This window comes from Galeopterus variegatus, unplaced genomic scaffold, assembly GCF_000696425.1.
Source record: "Galeopterus variegatus unplaced genomic scaffold, G_variegatus-3.0.2 Scaffold1160, whole genome shotgun sequence".
Classification (NCBI taxonomy): domain Eukaryota; kingdom Metazoa; phylum Chordata; class Mammalia; order Dermoptera; family Cynocephalidae; genus Galeopterus; species Galeopterus variegatus.
In genome coordinates, this window is record NW_007727271.1 from 148,522 (window position 1) to 166,466 (window position 17,945).

Consider the following 17,945-nt stretch of genomic DNA (forward strand, 5'->3'; position numbering starts at 1 on the left):
GCAGTCTCTGGTCCTCTCTCCACCATCATCAGCATTGCCATGGTAGGAAACCCTTTATGACTCTGACTAGTGCTAAAAAGAAGGAGCTGTGTGAATGGGGGCCCCAGGTCCCATCCCTTCTTTGGTCTTGGTTTCTCCTTGGAATGAGGGGTGTGGCTCTGACCTCTTAAAACCCTTGGTGTTCTGACATTTCAAAAACAATGATTTCAAGAATCAGCTTGATGGCTCACTCAGCTCCTTTTATCTTTTTCTAATAACTCTAGCTTCCTTTGCAGTTTCCTGGTGCCACAGGGAGTGATCAGTCCAGGATAAGAAATAGCCAGGCCAGGAAAATGACCTCTTAATAAAGTTGAAAGGGCCACTGGGAGAGTAGCATGGCCAGTTGTGTGGCTGTGAGCCCCCACTGTGGGCTGTAGTAGATGCTGCAAGAGGGTCCAGGCAACGACTCTAGCTGTGCAGCTGCAGAAGCAACCAAGCCTGTTGGCTTGTCATGGAAGAGGGTTTGGTAGAATGTTAGCAGATGGTTTCCTAAAACTGTGCAGAAGCAGCCTTCTTTGGGAAGAGGTGAGTTTTGTTTGACAACTCACTCCCCTCTCTGTTGCCCTCATCTGTTCCTCTTACTGCAGTTTTTCACAGGAACTAGGAAGGTGGGATGGTGTTTCTCAGGTAAGTCCATTTTGGACTGTTGCTTACAGTGACGACTGTGTGTCTGGCACTGCACTGGGAGTCTCTGCATTCCCTTAAATCAGTGGTTCTTAAACTTTGGGGAGCCTAAGACTCCATTGGGGTGCTTGTTAAAAATGCGTGTTACCCCTGGTAGGACCCAAGAATCTGTATTTAACACATTCCCTGGGTAATGCAGGCTATATCCTGATTTTTTTATTGTGTTTTTTGGTGGCTGGCTGGTAGGGGGATCTGAACCCTTGACCTTGGTGTTACAAGGCTGTGCTCTAACCATATATCCTGATATTTTCAGCTGCAAGTAATAGATCACAAGTCGGTTTGGCTAACAATAGGGCAATTCATTGTCTCTCCAACAGGAGTGGTTTCATGTACGTGGCAGTGTGAATTGATTATGAATCTAGACAGAGGATGGGCTTCAGGGTTGATTGTTTCAGTGGCTCAGTGTTGTCAGCAAGGCCCTGGTTCTTCCAATCTCTGCTGTCCTTGGTGTTAATTTCATTGCAGGCTGTGAATAAGACAGCAGCAGCATTTTCAGGCATCTCAGTCAGACACAACATCCAGGGGAAGAAGAAAGATATAAATTGACTCTGGTGCTCTCAGGTGTCAGGATGCTTCCAGAGTCACCTGCAGCACTCTTCCCATCATGCCTTCTTGGCTGGAGTTGGGTCACATGTCTTTCCTGAACCAATCACTGTTAACTGGAAGGGGATGACCCTTCTGGAGCCATCTGGAGGAGGGGCGGTACCTGAACAGAATGGGGGCTCAGGAAGGAAGGAGCAGGAACCAGGGGCTGGGAAGGCTACTACCAGGATCAGAGGCACAGGTGGTTTGCAGATCACACTCAGAGAAACACTGCTTTACGTCATCCTGGACAGTAGGGGGTTGTTGGTGAAGTTATCTCTGTTGTGCAGATGAGGAAATGAGGCTTACTGAGATTAGTGACTTGTCTTAGATAACATGCACATAGGAAGTGGGGGTTGGGAGTGAGGGAACTGGGGTGTTTGAGAGGCCTTTTTAGCCCTAGGAGAGCAATCATCCTCTTTTGCTTTCCTAAGGTGTCAAAGTAGCCCTCTTCGTTTTGATTTCTCTTCCATGACTGCAGTTACTCATGGCAGGAGGCCTTCCTGAGTGTTTCCTATGGGAAGAAATCTCAGGGCATGAGGAAAAAATATATCTTATACTTCCTCTACCTCCAAGATGACTGTGCCTGAAAGCAGTTGAAGTAATAATATCAGCTTCTATTTTGGGGGGTAGGGGGCGTCTACCCATGACGGCTCCTGTGCTAGGTATTTTGTATACATTATCTTAAATCCTGGCAACAACTTAAGTTAGGTTTTATTATCTGTATTTTATGGATGGGGAAACTAAGGCTCAGGAAGGTAAAGTCAACTTGGCAGTGGTGGAGCCAGGATGGCGGCCTGCTTGACCCAGAGTCAGTACCACTTCTCTATGCCACACTGTGGCTTATCAGCGGTGGCCAGCCTTATTATGCCCCTGAAGGAAGGTTCTCAGGGAAAGGGATTTTAGTGTCAAGAGTTCCAAAGGAGCTGAATGTTTCCTATGGGAATAATTCTCAGGGCATTAGGAAAAAATATCCTAAGCATAATAAACACAAGAAAGAATCAGGAAATCTGGTTTGTTATATAGCAGCTAAAATGCAAATAGGAAAAACTCTGAAAAAAGGTTAAAGGGTTGTTGGCTTTGAAAATGGAAAATGGAAGGAGGGTAAGAAAACCATGCTGGGTTCTGGAGACAACTGATAAATGTGGACAGTGTGGTAGCAGTAAGGAATGCTAGACCCAGAGTCTGAGCACCTTGCTTTGAGCCCTGTTCGGCTGCTTTTGAGCTCTGTGACCTTGGGCAAGTTGCTTAGCCTTTCAGAGCAGTTTCTGTACCAGTAAAACAGGGTTCTGGCTGGCTGCTTGGAGGGTGGAGGGAGCAGAGAGGTAAAGGGCTGAGAGGTAAAAGGCTGACGGGGCTTTGCAAAGGGTTAGGGTTAGAGAGGGAGTAGCAGGGTGTAAACCACAGACTTGGCACCTCAAAGTTTTAAGTTTAATGCAGCCCTACCTGGCCACGGTGAGCTGTTTGTTGCCTAGAGCACAGGGGCGTGGCAGAGCTGGCTTAGGACAAATGTCTGGCGTTGCCCTCTTTTCTGGGAGAAATCTTTGCCTGAAAAGCCCCTCTCTACCTCTCGATATTTAGAGTCCCTCCCTTGGTGCATTGCCCAGCCTTTGCCTTGGAGACTGTCCTGCGGGAGCCTGCTGCCGCCACAGATGCCCATAAGGAGGTAACAAGTACAAGGTGGGCCGAAGTAATGCCGCAGTGGGAGGGCCCTGGGGGCTCGGGAAGCTCTGGATAAGCTGGGAGTAGCAAGTTGAAGATGTGTTGAGGGTGGACTACAGGTAGGGGTGTGTGTGTGTGTTGGGGGGGGGCTCTGGAGAGAAAGTAACTTCACTTTTCAAATATGAACAGAGTAACTGTTCATATTTTTTTCACCAGAACACATTTACATCTTTGTTGGGGTTTGAGTCTATAGTGAGGTATTCAAGATTAGTTTCTCCCTTCCATCTTTTCTACTCGCCTCCCATTTATTGAACACCTTCTGACATTTGTTGAGCAGCTTCTGCATGGCAAGCTGAGCTTGGTGCTGAGGTTTCAAAGACAAAAGTCATTGCCCTGAAGGAGTCACCTTGTAGGTAAACAAGACAATTATAAAGCTGTGTGATAACGCTAACAGGTGTGTATGGGGTCCTCTGGGAAAGGTAGGAGGGAACACCTGGTTATGTCTTATGGGTGGAGGTGACACCTCAGCTGGGGCTAAGATGGGAGGGAAATGTGCCAGGTGTATGAACCTCTTAGAAGGCATTCTAGGCAGAGGGTGGTAACAAAATTCATTCTTGCAATTAAAAGGTTTATTAAAACTTGCTATGTGATAGTGGTGATGCTGAGATGGGTGGGACCCAGCTCTGCAGGTGCTCACTGTCTGGGTGAATAGGAGATGACAGTGTGCTTGGGATGTGGACAGAGTTCTGTGGCAACATAGGGACCCTGCTTAATTCACTTATTTATATTTGCTTATTAGTCTTCCTCGCAGGGGATTCCTTTGTCTTTCATTGGTGAGAGGCTTTGTTTAAGGAGCTAACTGGCTGTCAGTTGCCCTAGGGGTTGACCATGCCCTTCAACAATTTGGATTTTACTGTGAGGCAGCTGTTCTTACTTCCATGTATCTTCCTTGTGGAGCCAGCATTAATTAGACTTAACAAGTTGAACTTGGGTACTCTTTGGGCTTCATGTTTTTCACTTATAAAAATAGCCTGTTGGGCCGAGCCGCGGGTTCGGATCCTATACAGGGATGACCGGTGCGCTCACAGCGCTCACTGGCTGAGCGCGGTGCGGCCGGTCTCAAAAAGGACCAAAAAAAAAAAAAAATAGCCTGTTGGACCCAGGTCAGTGTTTCTCAAAAGGTGGTCTGGGAACCACCTACCATAGAATGGCATGGGTTGCTCGCTGAAATGAAAAGTCCTTATGGGATAGTGCCCCCTCCCCATTCATCCAATCAGCATTTTTAGGGATGGCCTGGGATTCTGCATTTAACTGGCACTCCAGGTGATTTTTATACATTTTAGAGTTTTGGGACCCCTGAGCTACATGATTTCAACCTCTAATCCTTTCATCCCAGATCTCCTCAGCTATATGTGCACAGGAACTTAAAAATGTTAGGTTTCTTGATGTTTTATTCTTGCAATGATGCCTTCAGCAAACTGCTCTGTAGTTTAGGTGTCCTGAATCTTGACAGTGTGCCCTTCTGAGCTGTTCCACAGGCTGGTTTTGATATTCGTTAAGGAACAAAAACCTTGTTAACATGCACCCGAATGTGACTGTCAAATCTATTTATGATCTGAATCATTACAACAAACACCCATCTCAGCTTTTCATCTCTGGCTTTGGAGTGTTTGACTGGCTTTCCTTTTCTGAGTCATTCTCTTGGCCTACTGCATTCTGACGAGGTCATTTGCATTGTCTATAGTTGGAGCCAAAGATTTCAGTTTCTCTTTGACAAACTCTGCTTTGGTTCCTACTTGGCCATCTTTGAAGGGTCCTCAAGGGAGGTTCGCAGTGTCTTGATAGCTGCTGCATATGTTCTCATTTTTTAGTATTGTGTCTGGAAATAGTTTTTAATGTACAAAGTAAATAAGTGCTTTATGCTATATTTATGAAGATGAAAACCTTGACACCTAGTATCCTAGATCTTAAAAATTAAAAACTTTCCTCTGGATCTTGGTTTACCTCTGGTTCTATTGTTCTGTGTTGGGATTTTCCTTGTCCAAATCAATCTGTAAACACAGAACTCTATACTAGTAAATTCTGATGAACCTCTTGACATTATTCCAGTGGGGGAAATCCAAAGCTGTCTTTAAATGATGAAAGTGGTAGGTGCAGGTATGCACCCAAGAAGGCAGAGCCAGGCATGATATTTCCCAAGGGTTTTGCACCATTCTCTGCCCATGGTGGGGTCCCAGTATGTGGCTGTTGGAAGAATGGATTTTTAAAAAATAATAGACCAGTAATTAAACTGGTGGAGGCATGGCATTCAAAGGGTAGATCAGTGTGATTTTGAATTTGCCCTTGATTCTTCCTCAAGTTTGATGTTCATGGAAATATCAATTAGATGCAGGATTAGTTGCAGTGCAGAATGGCAGAGAGGGGAAAAGGCAGACATTGCATGCATTTTAAGTACTTTGGTACATCTGTTAGTTGTTTATTATTTGCCAGTCATTTTGTTAGTAGACCCCTTCATATCGTGTCCAGGGAAACTGAGGCACAGAAGTGCATTAATTGATGTGAATTTACAGAGTGAAGCATTGTCCGGCTAGTTGACCAATAGTCAAGAAGGGTATACAGAGCGCCTGTAAAGTAAGGCAAATCATAACTAAAGCCAAAATGTTTCATTATTTTAATTATACTAAGTTTCCATTTATATTGTCAGAGCTAGGGCTCTGACTCTTCCAACCCATTGTACAGACTGGGTTCCCAGACCCCTCACACGCAGGTCTATGCTAGGTAATTGGGAAAGATTCCGGGAGCTGTTGGCAGAGGACATGAGCTCAGTCCTCAGCTTCCTCAGTGGCAGCAGCTTTCAGGTCCGGTAGTTTACAGGTCTGGTGGTGGCGGTGGCCTTGTGGAGGGTCCTGAGGGCATTAGCAGTAGCAGCCTCCAGCAGCAGTAGTAGCCTCCCCATGCCCCTCTCCCCCCCGGGGCATCCTCGGGGTGGAAGGCACATGGATCAGAGCCACTGATCCTTTATACTTAAGTCCATAACCCAGAACACCTGGGTGCACATGTGCACTTACACAGACAATAACCAAGGAACCCCTGAGTGCACATGCCTATTTACGTCAAATGCTTGGCAAGATTCTGAACATCTGAGGGGCCCTGACCATTTTCCTATATTTTTCCAACAGTTCTTCTCTCTACTGGAACACACATGAATTAAATTTAACTTTGCCAAAGATGTTAGAGGTGCTATGGTATGCCTTGGAGTGTACAGTTGCTTTGTGACATTTCTGTCACTTGGTTGTTTGGCTTCTGTTTGTATCACCCCAAGGACAGGGAGCTCAGTACTCACCAAGGCAGTTAGTTCATTTTATTTTTGAACATTTCTAATTGTTAGAATTTTAAAATTTGAGCTCAAATCAACCTGTCTTACAGTTTCTTCTTTAGAACCCATGTCTCTATTTTTACACACCATGATTCGTCCACTCAAGCATATGTTTGAGCACCAACTATGTTTTAGGTTCAGGGAGCATAAGAGTAAACAAGATAAAGTTCCTGCCCTCTTGGAACTTAGAGCCTGGTGTTAGTATAGTGGGAAGCGGATTGAACTATATGTCAGAAGAGCTGAGCGCAAGCCAAAGAAGTTTACAAAAAAAGGAAAAAAAAAAGTGAAGGTTTTCTACCACTTATGACCTGTACAAACTTGGGTAAGATAATTGAGTATCTGTTTTCACTTCATTTTACAGAGGACATTATTCCATTTACCTTCCAGAGCAGTGACAGTTCACTGGGACAATGCACCTTTTAAAATATTAGTTGAAAAAGGAAAAAAAAAAGTGAAGGTTTTCTACCACTTATGACCTGTACAAACTTGGGTAAGACAATTGAGTATCTGTTTTCACTTCATTTTACAGAGGACATTATTCCATTTACCTTCCAGAGCAGTGACAGTTCACTGGGACAATGTACCTTTTAAAATATTAGTTGCTGGGCCGGCCCGGTGGCGCACTGCTACAGTGCGCCGCTTGGGAAGTGTGGCGGCGCTCCCGCCAAGGGTTCGGATCCCACATATAGACCGGCCGCTCACTGGCTGAGCAAGGAGCGGGGGCAACACCAAGGGTTGCGATCCCGTTGCCGGTCCCGGTCCGGTACGGGCGCGACACTGAGGGTTGCAATCCGTTGCCGGTCACGAAAAAAGACAAAAAGGAAAAAAAAAAAAGTATTAGTTGCTGTATATTGCTAAGAGTAGTGTAGCTCTTCTAGAGAGTAGTTCTTAAAGTGTGGTTTCTGGGTCAACAACATAAGCAACACCTGGGAACTTGTTAAAATGAAAATCTCCCAGCTCCACCCCAGACTTGCTGACTCAGAAACTCAAGGGGTTGGGGCCCCCAAATCTCACTTTTTACAAGTGCTCCAGGTGAATTTGATACCTGCTGTAGTTGGAGAATTGCTATAAACTAGAGCAATAGTTCTCAGCCTTGACTGCACATTGGGTTCACCTGAGGGGGGATTTTAAAACTGTGCTGCCGTGCCCCAGAAAGTTAGATCAGAATGTGTGGTCAGGGGCTGACCGCATGGCTCACTCGGGAGAGTGCAGCGCTGGGAGCGCCCGAGGCTGCGGGTTCGGATTCTATATAGGGGTGGCTGGTGCGCTCACTGGCTGAGCGTGGTGCGGGCAACACCAAGCCGAGGATTGCGATCCCCTTACCGGTCACAAAAAAAAAAAAGAATGTGTGGGCAGGGCCTGTGCAGAAGCTGCCCAGGTGATGCTCATGTGCAGCCAGGGTTGAGAATGCTGCTCTGGCCACTGGGCCCAGCTGGAGCGGCAGCAAGTTGTGGGGTGAGAAATGCAGGCGCTGGAGTTAATCTGGTTTAGTTTGAATCCTGTCTCTGCCTTTTTTTTGGCTCTGTGGCTTTTGGCAACAGAACTCTGTGGCTCAGTTTCCTTATCTGCACAATGAGGATGCCCACTCTTCAGGGTTGCGTGAAGTCAAGTGGGATGGCGTATGTAAGCCCCCAAGACTATGTCAGGCATGTGGTAAGTGGCCGAGGACTGAAGTTATTGGTGGTAGTTGAGAGTATTTGAAGATCACGGTGCTTATCTTTCCTCCCAGCCCTCGTTTCTGCACATCGAGCCTCTAGCTCTTCCTTCTGGTACATAATTTCCAGCACTCTCTTTTGGAAAACTCCATTTTGACCATGACTCTTTAAGAGGTGTTGTCCAATTTGACAATATCCTTCAAAGTTACAAACGTACCCACTTTATATCCCTGTAATTCCACTTCTTGGAATTTGTCCTACAGATATACCTCTGTATGTGACATAAGATGCAGTTCATTTCTTCCAGCATTGTAGTAGCAAAAGACTGGAATAATTTAAATGTCCAGTATAGCATCTCCATGCAATTAAGTACTATGCAGCCATAGAAAGGAATGAGGAAGCTCTTTAAGTACTGGCACAGGACGCTGGGATTTTAAGTGAAAAAGCAGAGTATGAAAACATATTATGATATGGTATGCTACAATTTGCGCAAAAACAGGAGAGAAGGGACGTTTCTTTCCTTGTATATGCATACCTCTGGAAGGGTGTGAAGAAGTACGTAATGTTGGTTGCCTCTCAGTTGGGACTGGGTGACTGTAGTAATGAGTGGAATAGGGACTTTTCATTATAAATCATTGGGTGCCTTTTAAAACATGTGATTGAAATTTATTTAAAAAAGTGTAGTGTCCTGAGCCGTATCCTCCACTGTGGCCTGACCACTGCGGGGCGCAGTGGGAGCATTTCCGTTTTTCCACGAACTGGACACTGTCCTACTTTTGATGCCATTGAAGATTGCATTACTCTTGGCATTGTGGGCTCTGATGAACCTTGCGGTCAGTTACAGCACTCAGCTCTGTTTCACATGAATGATTGCCAGGACAGGTCCTGTGGACTCCAGGGAGTTAGAACTGCCCCCAGCCTGTACTTGCACAATCAGCTTTGCTTTTGGCCCAGAATGCTAGGCTGTCAGGATCTTTTGAACCTTGATTCTGTCATCTATAGCATTAGCTCTTCCCAGTTTGTGCCATCTGAGGCTTTGATAAACCTGCCTCCTGTGTCTATCTTCAGTCAAGTCATTGTTAAAAAGACACAGAATTGAATCCTGTGTTCTGCCACCAATAACTTTTCTCTAAGTTGTCCTCAAGCCATTGATGACGCTAGTGTACACATTTACTCAGCAGGTGTTTATGGTGTGCTATTATGTGCCAGGCACTTTGCTGGTGCTGAGGGTACACAGAAGAACAAGACAACTTTCCTACCTGGAAAGAGACAATCAGCTAGTACGGAGGTGGGCAAACCTTTTTTCTAAGGGCCAGATAGTAAATATTTTCAGCTTTGCGTGCTGTATGTTCTCTGTTGTAACTAGTCACCTCTGCCATTGTAGCGCTAGAGTAGCCATAGACAACAAGTAAACAAATGGCACAGCTGTTCCAGTACAACTACAGGAACAGGTGACGGGCTAGGTTTGGCCCGTGGGCTATAGTTTGCTGAACTCTGGGCTAGGAGGAAGTCAGACAGTAGCTCAGTTGAGTTTCAAAAGTGTTACAAGACGGGTATGCACAGAGTACAGTGGTGGCCCAAAGGAGGGAATGATGTACATTCAGTGGGGGTGGCTGTCAGCTGGCTAGGCAGGCTGTAGTGCAAGCTGCTTGACTTGATTTTGCTAATTTATCTACAAGTGAATCATGGGATGGTTTTTTTTTTAAGATGCTCTGCTGAAATCCAGATGCATGGTATCTCTGGCATCTCACCTGATCTACCACTTAGTGACCACCACAAGAGAAAATCAGGTGGATTTTAGCATGCCTTGGTAATTGTGTACTCACGTTGCCTCTTCCCAATATTCATATTCTTTTCCAGATGTCCCCCACCATTTATTCTATAATTTTGCCAGGAATCATTATTGGTTTGTAGTTGTCAGAACTTATTCATTTGTTAATGTCGGGATTGCCCACTTTTCTACTTTAAAATTGGGATGTTGGCCTGTGTCTCATGCTCTCAGACCCCTTTCTCCTTTGTGCAGTTTTGAAGTTGATCAATAGCAGTTCTAAGAACCTTTTATGATTAGTTAAATATGCATGAAGGAAATTATATGTTTTCTAAAGAAAAGTGGGAACCACATCAAAAAGTGGAAGGACAGCTAAAACAAATCTGTCATGGTGCTGCTGCTCCAACGTGACCTCAGTTAGCATTTTGGTGTTGCTTCTGCCAACTGTGTGAAAACTAATCAGGGCTTACAGTCATACTGCTCTGGAAGGGCCATGGTATATAAGAGGAGCCTGATGTGTAAGCTAATTAGTAAAGTTTCAGAGGGGCATGATTCAAGCGTGTTCAGAGGATAGTGGAAGCATAGAAGAGAAATGGATGTTTCGAACACCTGGGCAAGAGGGTGGCTGGGAAAGGCTCCACTGTACAGGTGACCCTTGAGAATTGTATACGGGTTATGGTCACAACCATATGCTAAATGTATATGGAAAAAAACTGCAAAGAAATGTCCCCAAATGATGTCATAGTAGGAATGTTGGTGAAAGTGGTTTTATTGTCTCTGGTTTTCCAAATGGGAGTCTATTGCCTCATGATTATGTATGCCCATTCCTCAGGAACTCAGGATTGCAGAGCTTGGCTGCAGCCTGCTGCAGGGTCAGGGAGCTGGGAGCCATGTCCTATGCAACCCTATCCTTTTCATCAGTGGCAGCTGAGGATGAAGTAGAGGAGTTAGTAATTCTCTGAAAGCCCAGCCTTGGGAGTAGTCTAGTGTTAGGTTTGTAATCGGAAGATTTTAGACAAATCGTGGAATGTAACTTGAATAAAACAGTGCAGGTTGTTTCTTTGCAACTCAGATTGGATCAGACCTTGCTTCTCTGTGCTGACATCTTTTATGTAGAAAGAATTACTTTTAAAATGTTCGAGTACAAAAAAGTACAGTAATGGTTTGGGAGAGAAGTGACATTATTGGGGGCATGAAGAAAATGTTTAAATGTTTATTTCTGGCACATGGATTTTCCACTTCCAGCATTCATTTCCACCTGCCATATCCACAGCAGAAGGGAGGGCACCCAGAACTGGAGTCTCCAGACATTCTGAAGTCCTATCTCACTCCTCTCCACCACTGTGGAAAGGAGAAATGTAGTTGTTGGATAGTCTTGGGTCCAGGTTTTGGTGCTGCTTTTTAACTCACTGTGTGACTGTGGGCATAGTCTTTGAGCTCAGCTTTCCTTCTCCATTAAATCAGGATGATAAAATTGGCTTCACAGTTGTAAGGACTGATCGAACTAGATAATGTATGTGAGCACTGGCCTAATGCCTGACCGGTAAACAGGTGTTCAATACATCTTAGCTGCTATTATTCATTATTACTGTTTGATTATTAGTGCCAGCCCTGTAAATCGATTCCTGTGTGTCCTGTATGTGGTCATGCAGAAAGAACTCTGGCCCTGCATTCATTATCAGTCCTTTGTACCCATATGTACATTCTGCCCCATGTTTCTGAATACTGACATGAAGTTGGTGGGGTATGGGGCATGGTGGGATTTGTGGTCCAACAACATAAAATAACATTTGGTGAAATTTTACTTCAGAGATCAGTTTTCATAAACGACTTTCTACAAGATTCCTGAAGGGTGGAGTTCATGAAATGTCAGGTGCCGTGGCATTATGTTGATGAAGGAAAGGCTGTGTTAAACTGGGAAACATGCATACGTTAAGAAGGGGCTCAAGAAATATGTGTTGATCTCACTGCAGTTTGAATGGCTATTGTGAACAAGACAGAAAATAACAAATGATGGCGAAGACTTGGAGAAAAGGGAAGCTTCCTACGTTGTTGGTGGGAATGTAAATTGGCACAGCCATTGTGTTTGGAGGTTCCTCAGAGAACTAGAAATAGATCCACGTTATGATCCACCTGTCCCACTACTGGGTCTATACCCCCTGAAAATGAAATCAGTGTATCAAAAATACACCCTGCACTCCCGTGTTCATCGCAACATTATTCACAGTAGCCAAGAGATGGAATCAACCTACATGCCCATCAAGAGATGAATGGTTAAAAAAATCTGTGGTATATATACATAATGGAATACTCTTCAGCTGTAAGATGAAATATCTGTCATTTGCAGCAACATGGATAGAACTGGAAACCATCATGTTAAAGTAAGTCAGGCACAGAAAGACAAGTACTGCATGGTCTCACTTATTTGTGGAATCTTAAAAAAAAACCTGCTAGAAGTAGAGGGTAGAATAATGGTTATCAGAGGAGCAGAGGGAGTTGCGGGGTGAGGGGGGAGAGAAGCAGTGGCCTGACAGGTATAAAACTATACTATCTACTCTGAGTGATTCATTGTGCAGTATATGCATGTATTGAAACAATACACTGTACCCCACAAGAGTAAATAATAATGAAATTGAAAAAAAGAAAATAAAAGAGACGTGTTGACTGAATAGAAAGACAAAACAGAAATAATCAACAGAAGGAAAGGGAGAAGAGGCACCTCTGGGTTGGATCGTGGGCCCCTGGCAAAGCTGCCTCACCCTTCTTGTCTCTCTCTAACCTGTAACTACACTCAGACCTGGCTCTGAGCTTGATGAGGCCTGGAATACTTGTCTTGAAATTAGTGATTCAACTTCATCCTTCTTCCAGGACACCCTCATTTTCACTTTTCTACCACTCTGAAGTCCTGCTGAATCTCAGATTCAGTCTTACTGGTGACCTGAAACAAGGTAAAATTAAGGGAGAAAGTTTTGCCCTCAGGAGGGTCTATAGGGTGGGAAGAAGACAGGCTGAGAAGCCACCAGAGAAAGGAAAATGAGAGAGTTAACCAGTCTACATTTGTCGGCATGTTAAGATGAAAAAGTCTTTTCTGAATTAGGGTTGACGTGTTCCTCGGTTACGCTGAGCGCGCTCTGTATACCGTTTACCTCTGCCTGCTGTTAATATCGGCGGTATCTGAAGGCGTGGTGTGACCTTCAGTCCTTCTTTTCCGTTCTTAACCTGCCATGGCCATCTGGGGACTGGAAAGACAGAGGGTTAGGTGAAGGGAGCACCTTATTAGCTCTGAGGTCTGGCACACAGTAGATGTTTAATAGAGTCTTTTGTCTTGTTTTCTGGTGCAGGGCCTCTCTGTGGTAATTACTTTGAATTCAGGGCACGGATAGAACTGAAACCATTCTTTGTGTGTTTGTTTTTGAAAAAATATATTTGAACAGTAGGGTAGGTGATATTCAAAGTACTCAAGTTAATATATAAAAAACACTTGAAACATCTTTTTGTAGAAATGTTCATTTTAACAAGTTTTACAGAGAGTGAAAGTCTGTTTTTAGTTTAGCTGCCCACTACCCTTTTCCCTAATTTGGAGAACCATAGCTCTAGATCTAACAGATTAATTTTCAGCCTTTCTGCATTTTCTTAAGCTCCCCAGCATTTATTGCCAACTCTTGGTAGATTTTTCATGCCCTTTCAGTGTATAAGCATAACACTTCCTTTATTTTTAAATAACTTAACATTTTTATTTTATAAATAATGTATATTTTATCATTTACTTTGAAAGGGTTTGCCTAAGTATATTTAGGCATTTAGGAGCTTTTTTAAAGAAGCTGGATAAGCATGTACTTCAGATTCTGTCTGGTATTTTACATTGTGGTGGGTCCACTTAACATTTGTCTGTTTGCTTTTCTTGTTTTGTGAGAGATTGGGTGCTTAGTACAATTGATTTGTTAGGTTGTGTCTTTGATGTTTAGGGTGGACTTGCAGAACTCCCCTTTGGACAGACTTGGTAAGTAGGGGCGAGGAGTGGGGAGGAAGAACAAGGCTACAAGGCAACTTTAGGGCGGGGTAACTTGACATGGGGCTTTTTCTTTACACCACTCCCCTCTCTTTATTTTTCTTTCTCCCCTTTTTTATTTCCCTTGTTTCTCCCTATTTTCCTGCCCTTGAAATATTTTGTATATGTTGCTAGATTTAGTGCATCTAGGCTTATGGTAAAGAAGAGGGATGTTCCTTCCTCTGCTCCTCCCCTGCTGCTCTTCTTTATATTTCAGGTTTGATTTTGATGGACATCTTACAAAATGTCTTTGGCCATTTCCTGCATGCCTTGCCATACATGTATAAGTCATTATGGTTTTTGCAAAGGGTATGAAGGCTCAGGGATCCAAAAATGGATGTCAGCTCGTTTGACTCCTTTTTTGGTGCTGGGGGTGACTGTGCTCACTCATGGTGGGGACTAGCAGGAGGTGGTGGCAGCAAAGGCCAGAGTGCTGCTGAAGTCTGGCCAGTACCAGGCTCTTTGGCTCTAGCTCTGCCAACTGCCGACTTCATGTCTTGGCTACTGGGTTTTGGCTTCAGAAATGTCGTTTGTATTGGCCATTTAGTCTGTGCTGTTCTACAGCCTTTTCATCACTGGAGTTACACAACTTGAACATTTTTGACCTTGTAAGGCTTTGTTGAAGAGACTGTAAATTCCAGATCACTCTGTACAGCAGTGCAGGGGCCGAAGCTAGGGAGAATCTGTTACTCAGGCGGATGGCCTTGGCTTCCGAAGGCTTTCCCTGCAGTTGTCTTGAGCATATGTTGAACACATCCCAGAGGGAGCTGGTGCAGCATAGAGACTCCTGATGGGCATGAGCCCAAGGGAAACTTGGGGAGAGATACCTGCTTGTTTCACAGCATATATTTTTACAGTTTCTTGCTGTAGAAAGGGAGGTTTGGGTTTATTTAAAATATGTGGTAAATAGTCTCTTCCCCTGTTGCTTGTCCTAGATTCATTCCAAGTCAGTTTCAAGGGGCCTAGTAGAAAACTCTGGCCTCTATTATTCCTTTCCTCTCTATCAGAAAGCTCAAAGTCTCTGGCTAACCTCCAATTTGGGTGAGACAGAGCTGAGTGGCAGCATGGCTGGGTCCTGGGTAAGGGCCAGGCAGATGTGGTTTTGTGATAGGTTTTGACTGGCAGGCGTGTTTATGTGCCAGCTCCAGTGTGCCTCCTCTCTTTAATGGCCATCTGGTCCACTCTTTTACATTACTGGGGAGGAAGCCTCCCTAGGGCACAGGGAGGTGAAATGATTTATTCTGGGCCATGCAGTAGTGGAAGAGTCTGAATGAGAATTGTCTCCTATCTGCAGTGTGTTTTATACCATGTTGCATTGACTCTCTGAGGCCTGCACATCCTTCACAGAGTCTGGAGAAACTTACACCCAATTAGGAGGGATAGATAGCTGAGCATGGCTAAGAGCACACTTTGCAGTCTGACTGACTGGGTGTTTGTTCTGGCCCTGCTCCTTATTAACTATGTGACTATGAGTGTGTTCCTCACCTCCCTGAGTCCATTTCCTCATCTGTAGAATGGGGAGCATGCCCGCTTCATTAGGTTTTGAGGATCACCCAGGACTGTTCCCTGGTTCATAAAGACACTCAGTGAATTGTGGTTGGCGGGATTATTTTCCATGCCTTGCTGCAGAGTTCCAGTTATGGTGAGGCTAGTGTCGCCACTCTTTGAGTTTGAGATAGGGAGAACCGCAGCAGATCCCAGACCTACCTGGATTCCTGTATCGTCTTCATTCATTCACCACATGCTCTGGGAGCAGACCACTGCCTGGGGGATCTGCACCCACTAGAAGAGGATGCCTGTGGATTTAATAACTTGTGCATTTAGTAATCAGTAATCAGAGACAGATTGATTATATTGGGGCAGAAAAAGAGTTGTATGCTTTCCCCATAGCCCTAAGTCACAGGCCTTTAACGTATACATTATTTGTATATACATATGTGCAGCCAGCTGCAAATAACCTCCTCTCCCCTGTACCCACCCATGCCCAGCTGCTGTGGTGTGGTTCATTCTACAAATATTTACATATCTACTGTGTTCCACCCACGGGGCAAAATGCCAGTGAAAGACACAGTGATGAGCAGAAACAGCCCTGGGCCTTGACTTCATGGAGCTTGTGGGGTTGTGGAGAAGATAGACATATGAAGCAAAGAAGGGTAAAATTATAATCAGTGTAAGGCTACAAAGAGGAAGTACTTGGGGCTACTGAAGTGTATGCTGGAGAGACTTGATCCAGCTGGGAGGCCAAGGAAGATTCCCAGAGAAATGGGGAGAGGAGCTGGTGATGGCAGGACCTGACCTCTTGTGCCATCCCCTAAGCTCACCACCCTCCTTTGTTTTCTTTGGTCTTTGAGGAGGCAGTTCCTCCTGCAGTCAGTCTTATTATTTCGAATGTATACTATTTTTCTTTGATTGCATAGTTTTCAGGGCAGAAGTAGGGCATGGCCGCTACTTTAGGAGTTAAACAGTATAAACTGCAACCATTTGTTGAATGTCACTATATACATTGTCATTTTATCCTCAATCCTGCAAGGTGAGTATTATGATTTCCTGGTGAAGAAACTGAGGATGAGAGGCTGGGCGACATGGGCTTTGTCTCATGTTGGTTAACGATTAGAAAGCTGGGATTTGAATCTTTTGGACAACCACCAGCCATACATGTACCTGTCTGCCTCTCCTTCTTAGATATTTGTGGCTTGACCTGGGGATCCAACAACTATCTCCATGATATGTCCATGGGAAAATGCAATCTGAGTTCCAACCTCCAACTTGTAAATGAACTTTAGGCACATGGCCTGATAATCAGCTGAAGGCTGTTGTCTTAATTCTGTGTCAGACCAGCATTGAGAGTAAGTAGACCTCTCGTAGTGGTTTTAAGATCTCTTTTTCAGTTCAAATCCAGAATTAAGGGAAGGTGGTATTAAAAACAGTCACTTGAGATGAGTAACAATGGACCAGATTAAAAAGTGAATTTCATTCCTGTTGCCAGCAGTATCCTTCTGGGCTGTGGTGTGGGCTGGTAACTTTAAATTATTTGAGTTGAGTCTCTGACTCTCATGTGGTTTGTTAGTGAGTGGGCTCTGGGTGGAGGTAGTCTATGCCAGTCACTTCATCTCTCTGAGCCTCAAACTCCTTATCTATAAAATGGGACGATGTTGCTTTATCTACCTCAGCATTGCTGTGAGATTCAAATGAATTACAGAGCTTTAGGATTAGAAGAGGGTCTCCGTAAGATAATATATTTGAAAGTGTTTTGAAGACCTGTGTAAATGATGTTGCTTTTGTTGATTTACCATCTTGGTTCGTATTTTGATTAACAGAACAATACACTGGTTCTCAAACTTTAGCTACATGGAATTACCTGGAAGGCTTGTGAAGACACAAGAGTACTGGTCCCCTCCTCTAGATTTTCTGATTCAGAAGCTCTAGGGTGGGGCCAGAGGATTTGTATCTGTTATAAGTTCCCAGGTGATGCTGCTGTTGGGCTAGTGACCACACTTGGAGAACCACTGGTGCATACCACCTAGACCTGGAGCCTCTTAGCCTAGCCACTGCCTCAGGCTTAAAGTGACAGGTGAAACCCATTGACCCTTGGGAGAAGGTAAGTGTGGATGTCAGTTCAGGGCCATGGTGTAGCTAGACACAGCTGAGTTGGCATTGGTGACACTAGGTTAGGTGCTGTGATGTCTGGAGTGGGGTGGAGGCAGCTTCACTGCGCCCTTGGATCCCTTAGGACATGGGATGTCCACTGTCAGTCACCACTTCTCACTTCTCAGGCTGTAGTGTATGGGGCCGAAGGTACCTTTCACAGGGTGCTTTAGGCCATACTTGGACAGACCCATCCACATTGTGGGAACTCCTTCATTCTTGAGGTTGACCCAGATCCCTACAAACTCAATCCTCTTTGGCTCTTGTAAAGAAATCACCTTCTTGTGACCGTCCAAGATTGCAGTGAAGGGAAAGTTTCCTTGTGGGGCTAGGTGGTTGATCACCATATTCTGTCTCTCACCTGGAGAGATTTCCTACTAATCGTTCCAGACACTCTCCTCCCCCTTCCCAGCCCATGTGTGGTTTCTGCTTAATTTCTTTTCTAATTGAGATACCCTGCATTTTCCTTAATTACCCCGATTTCAG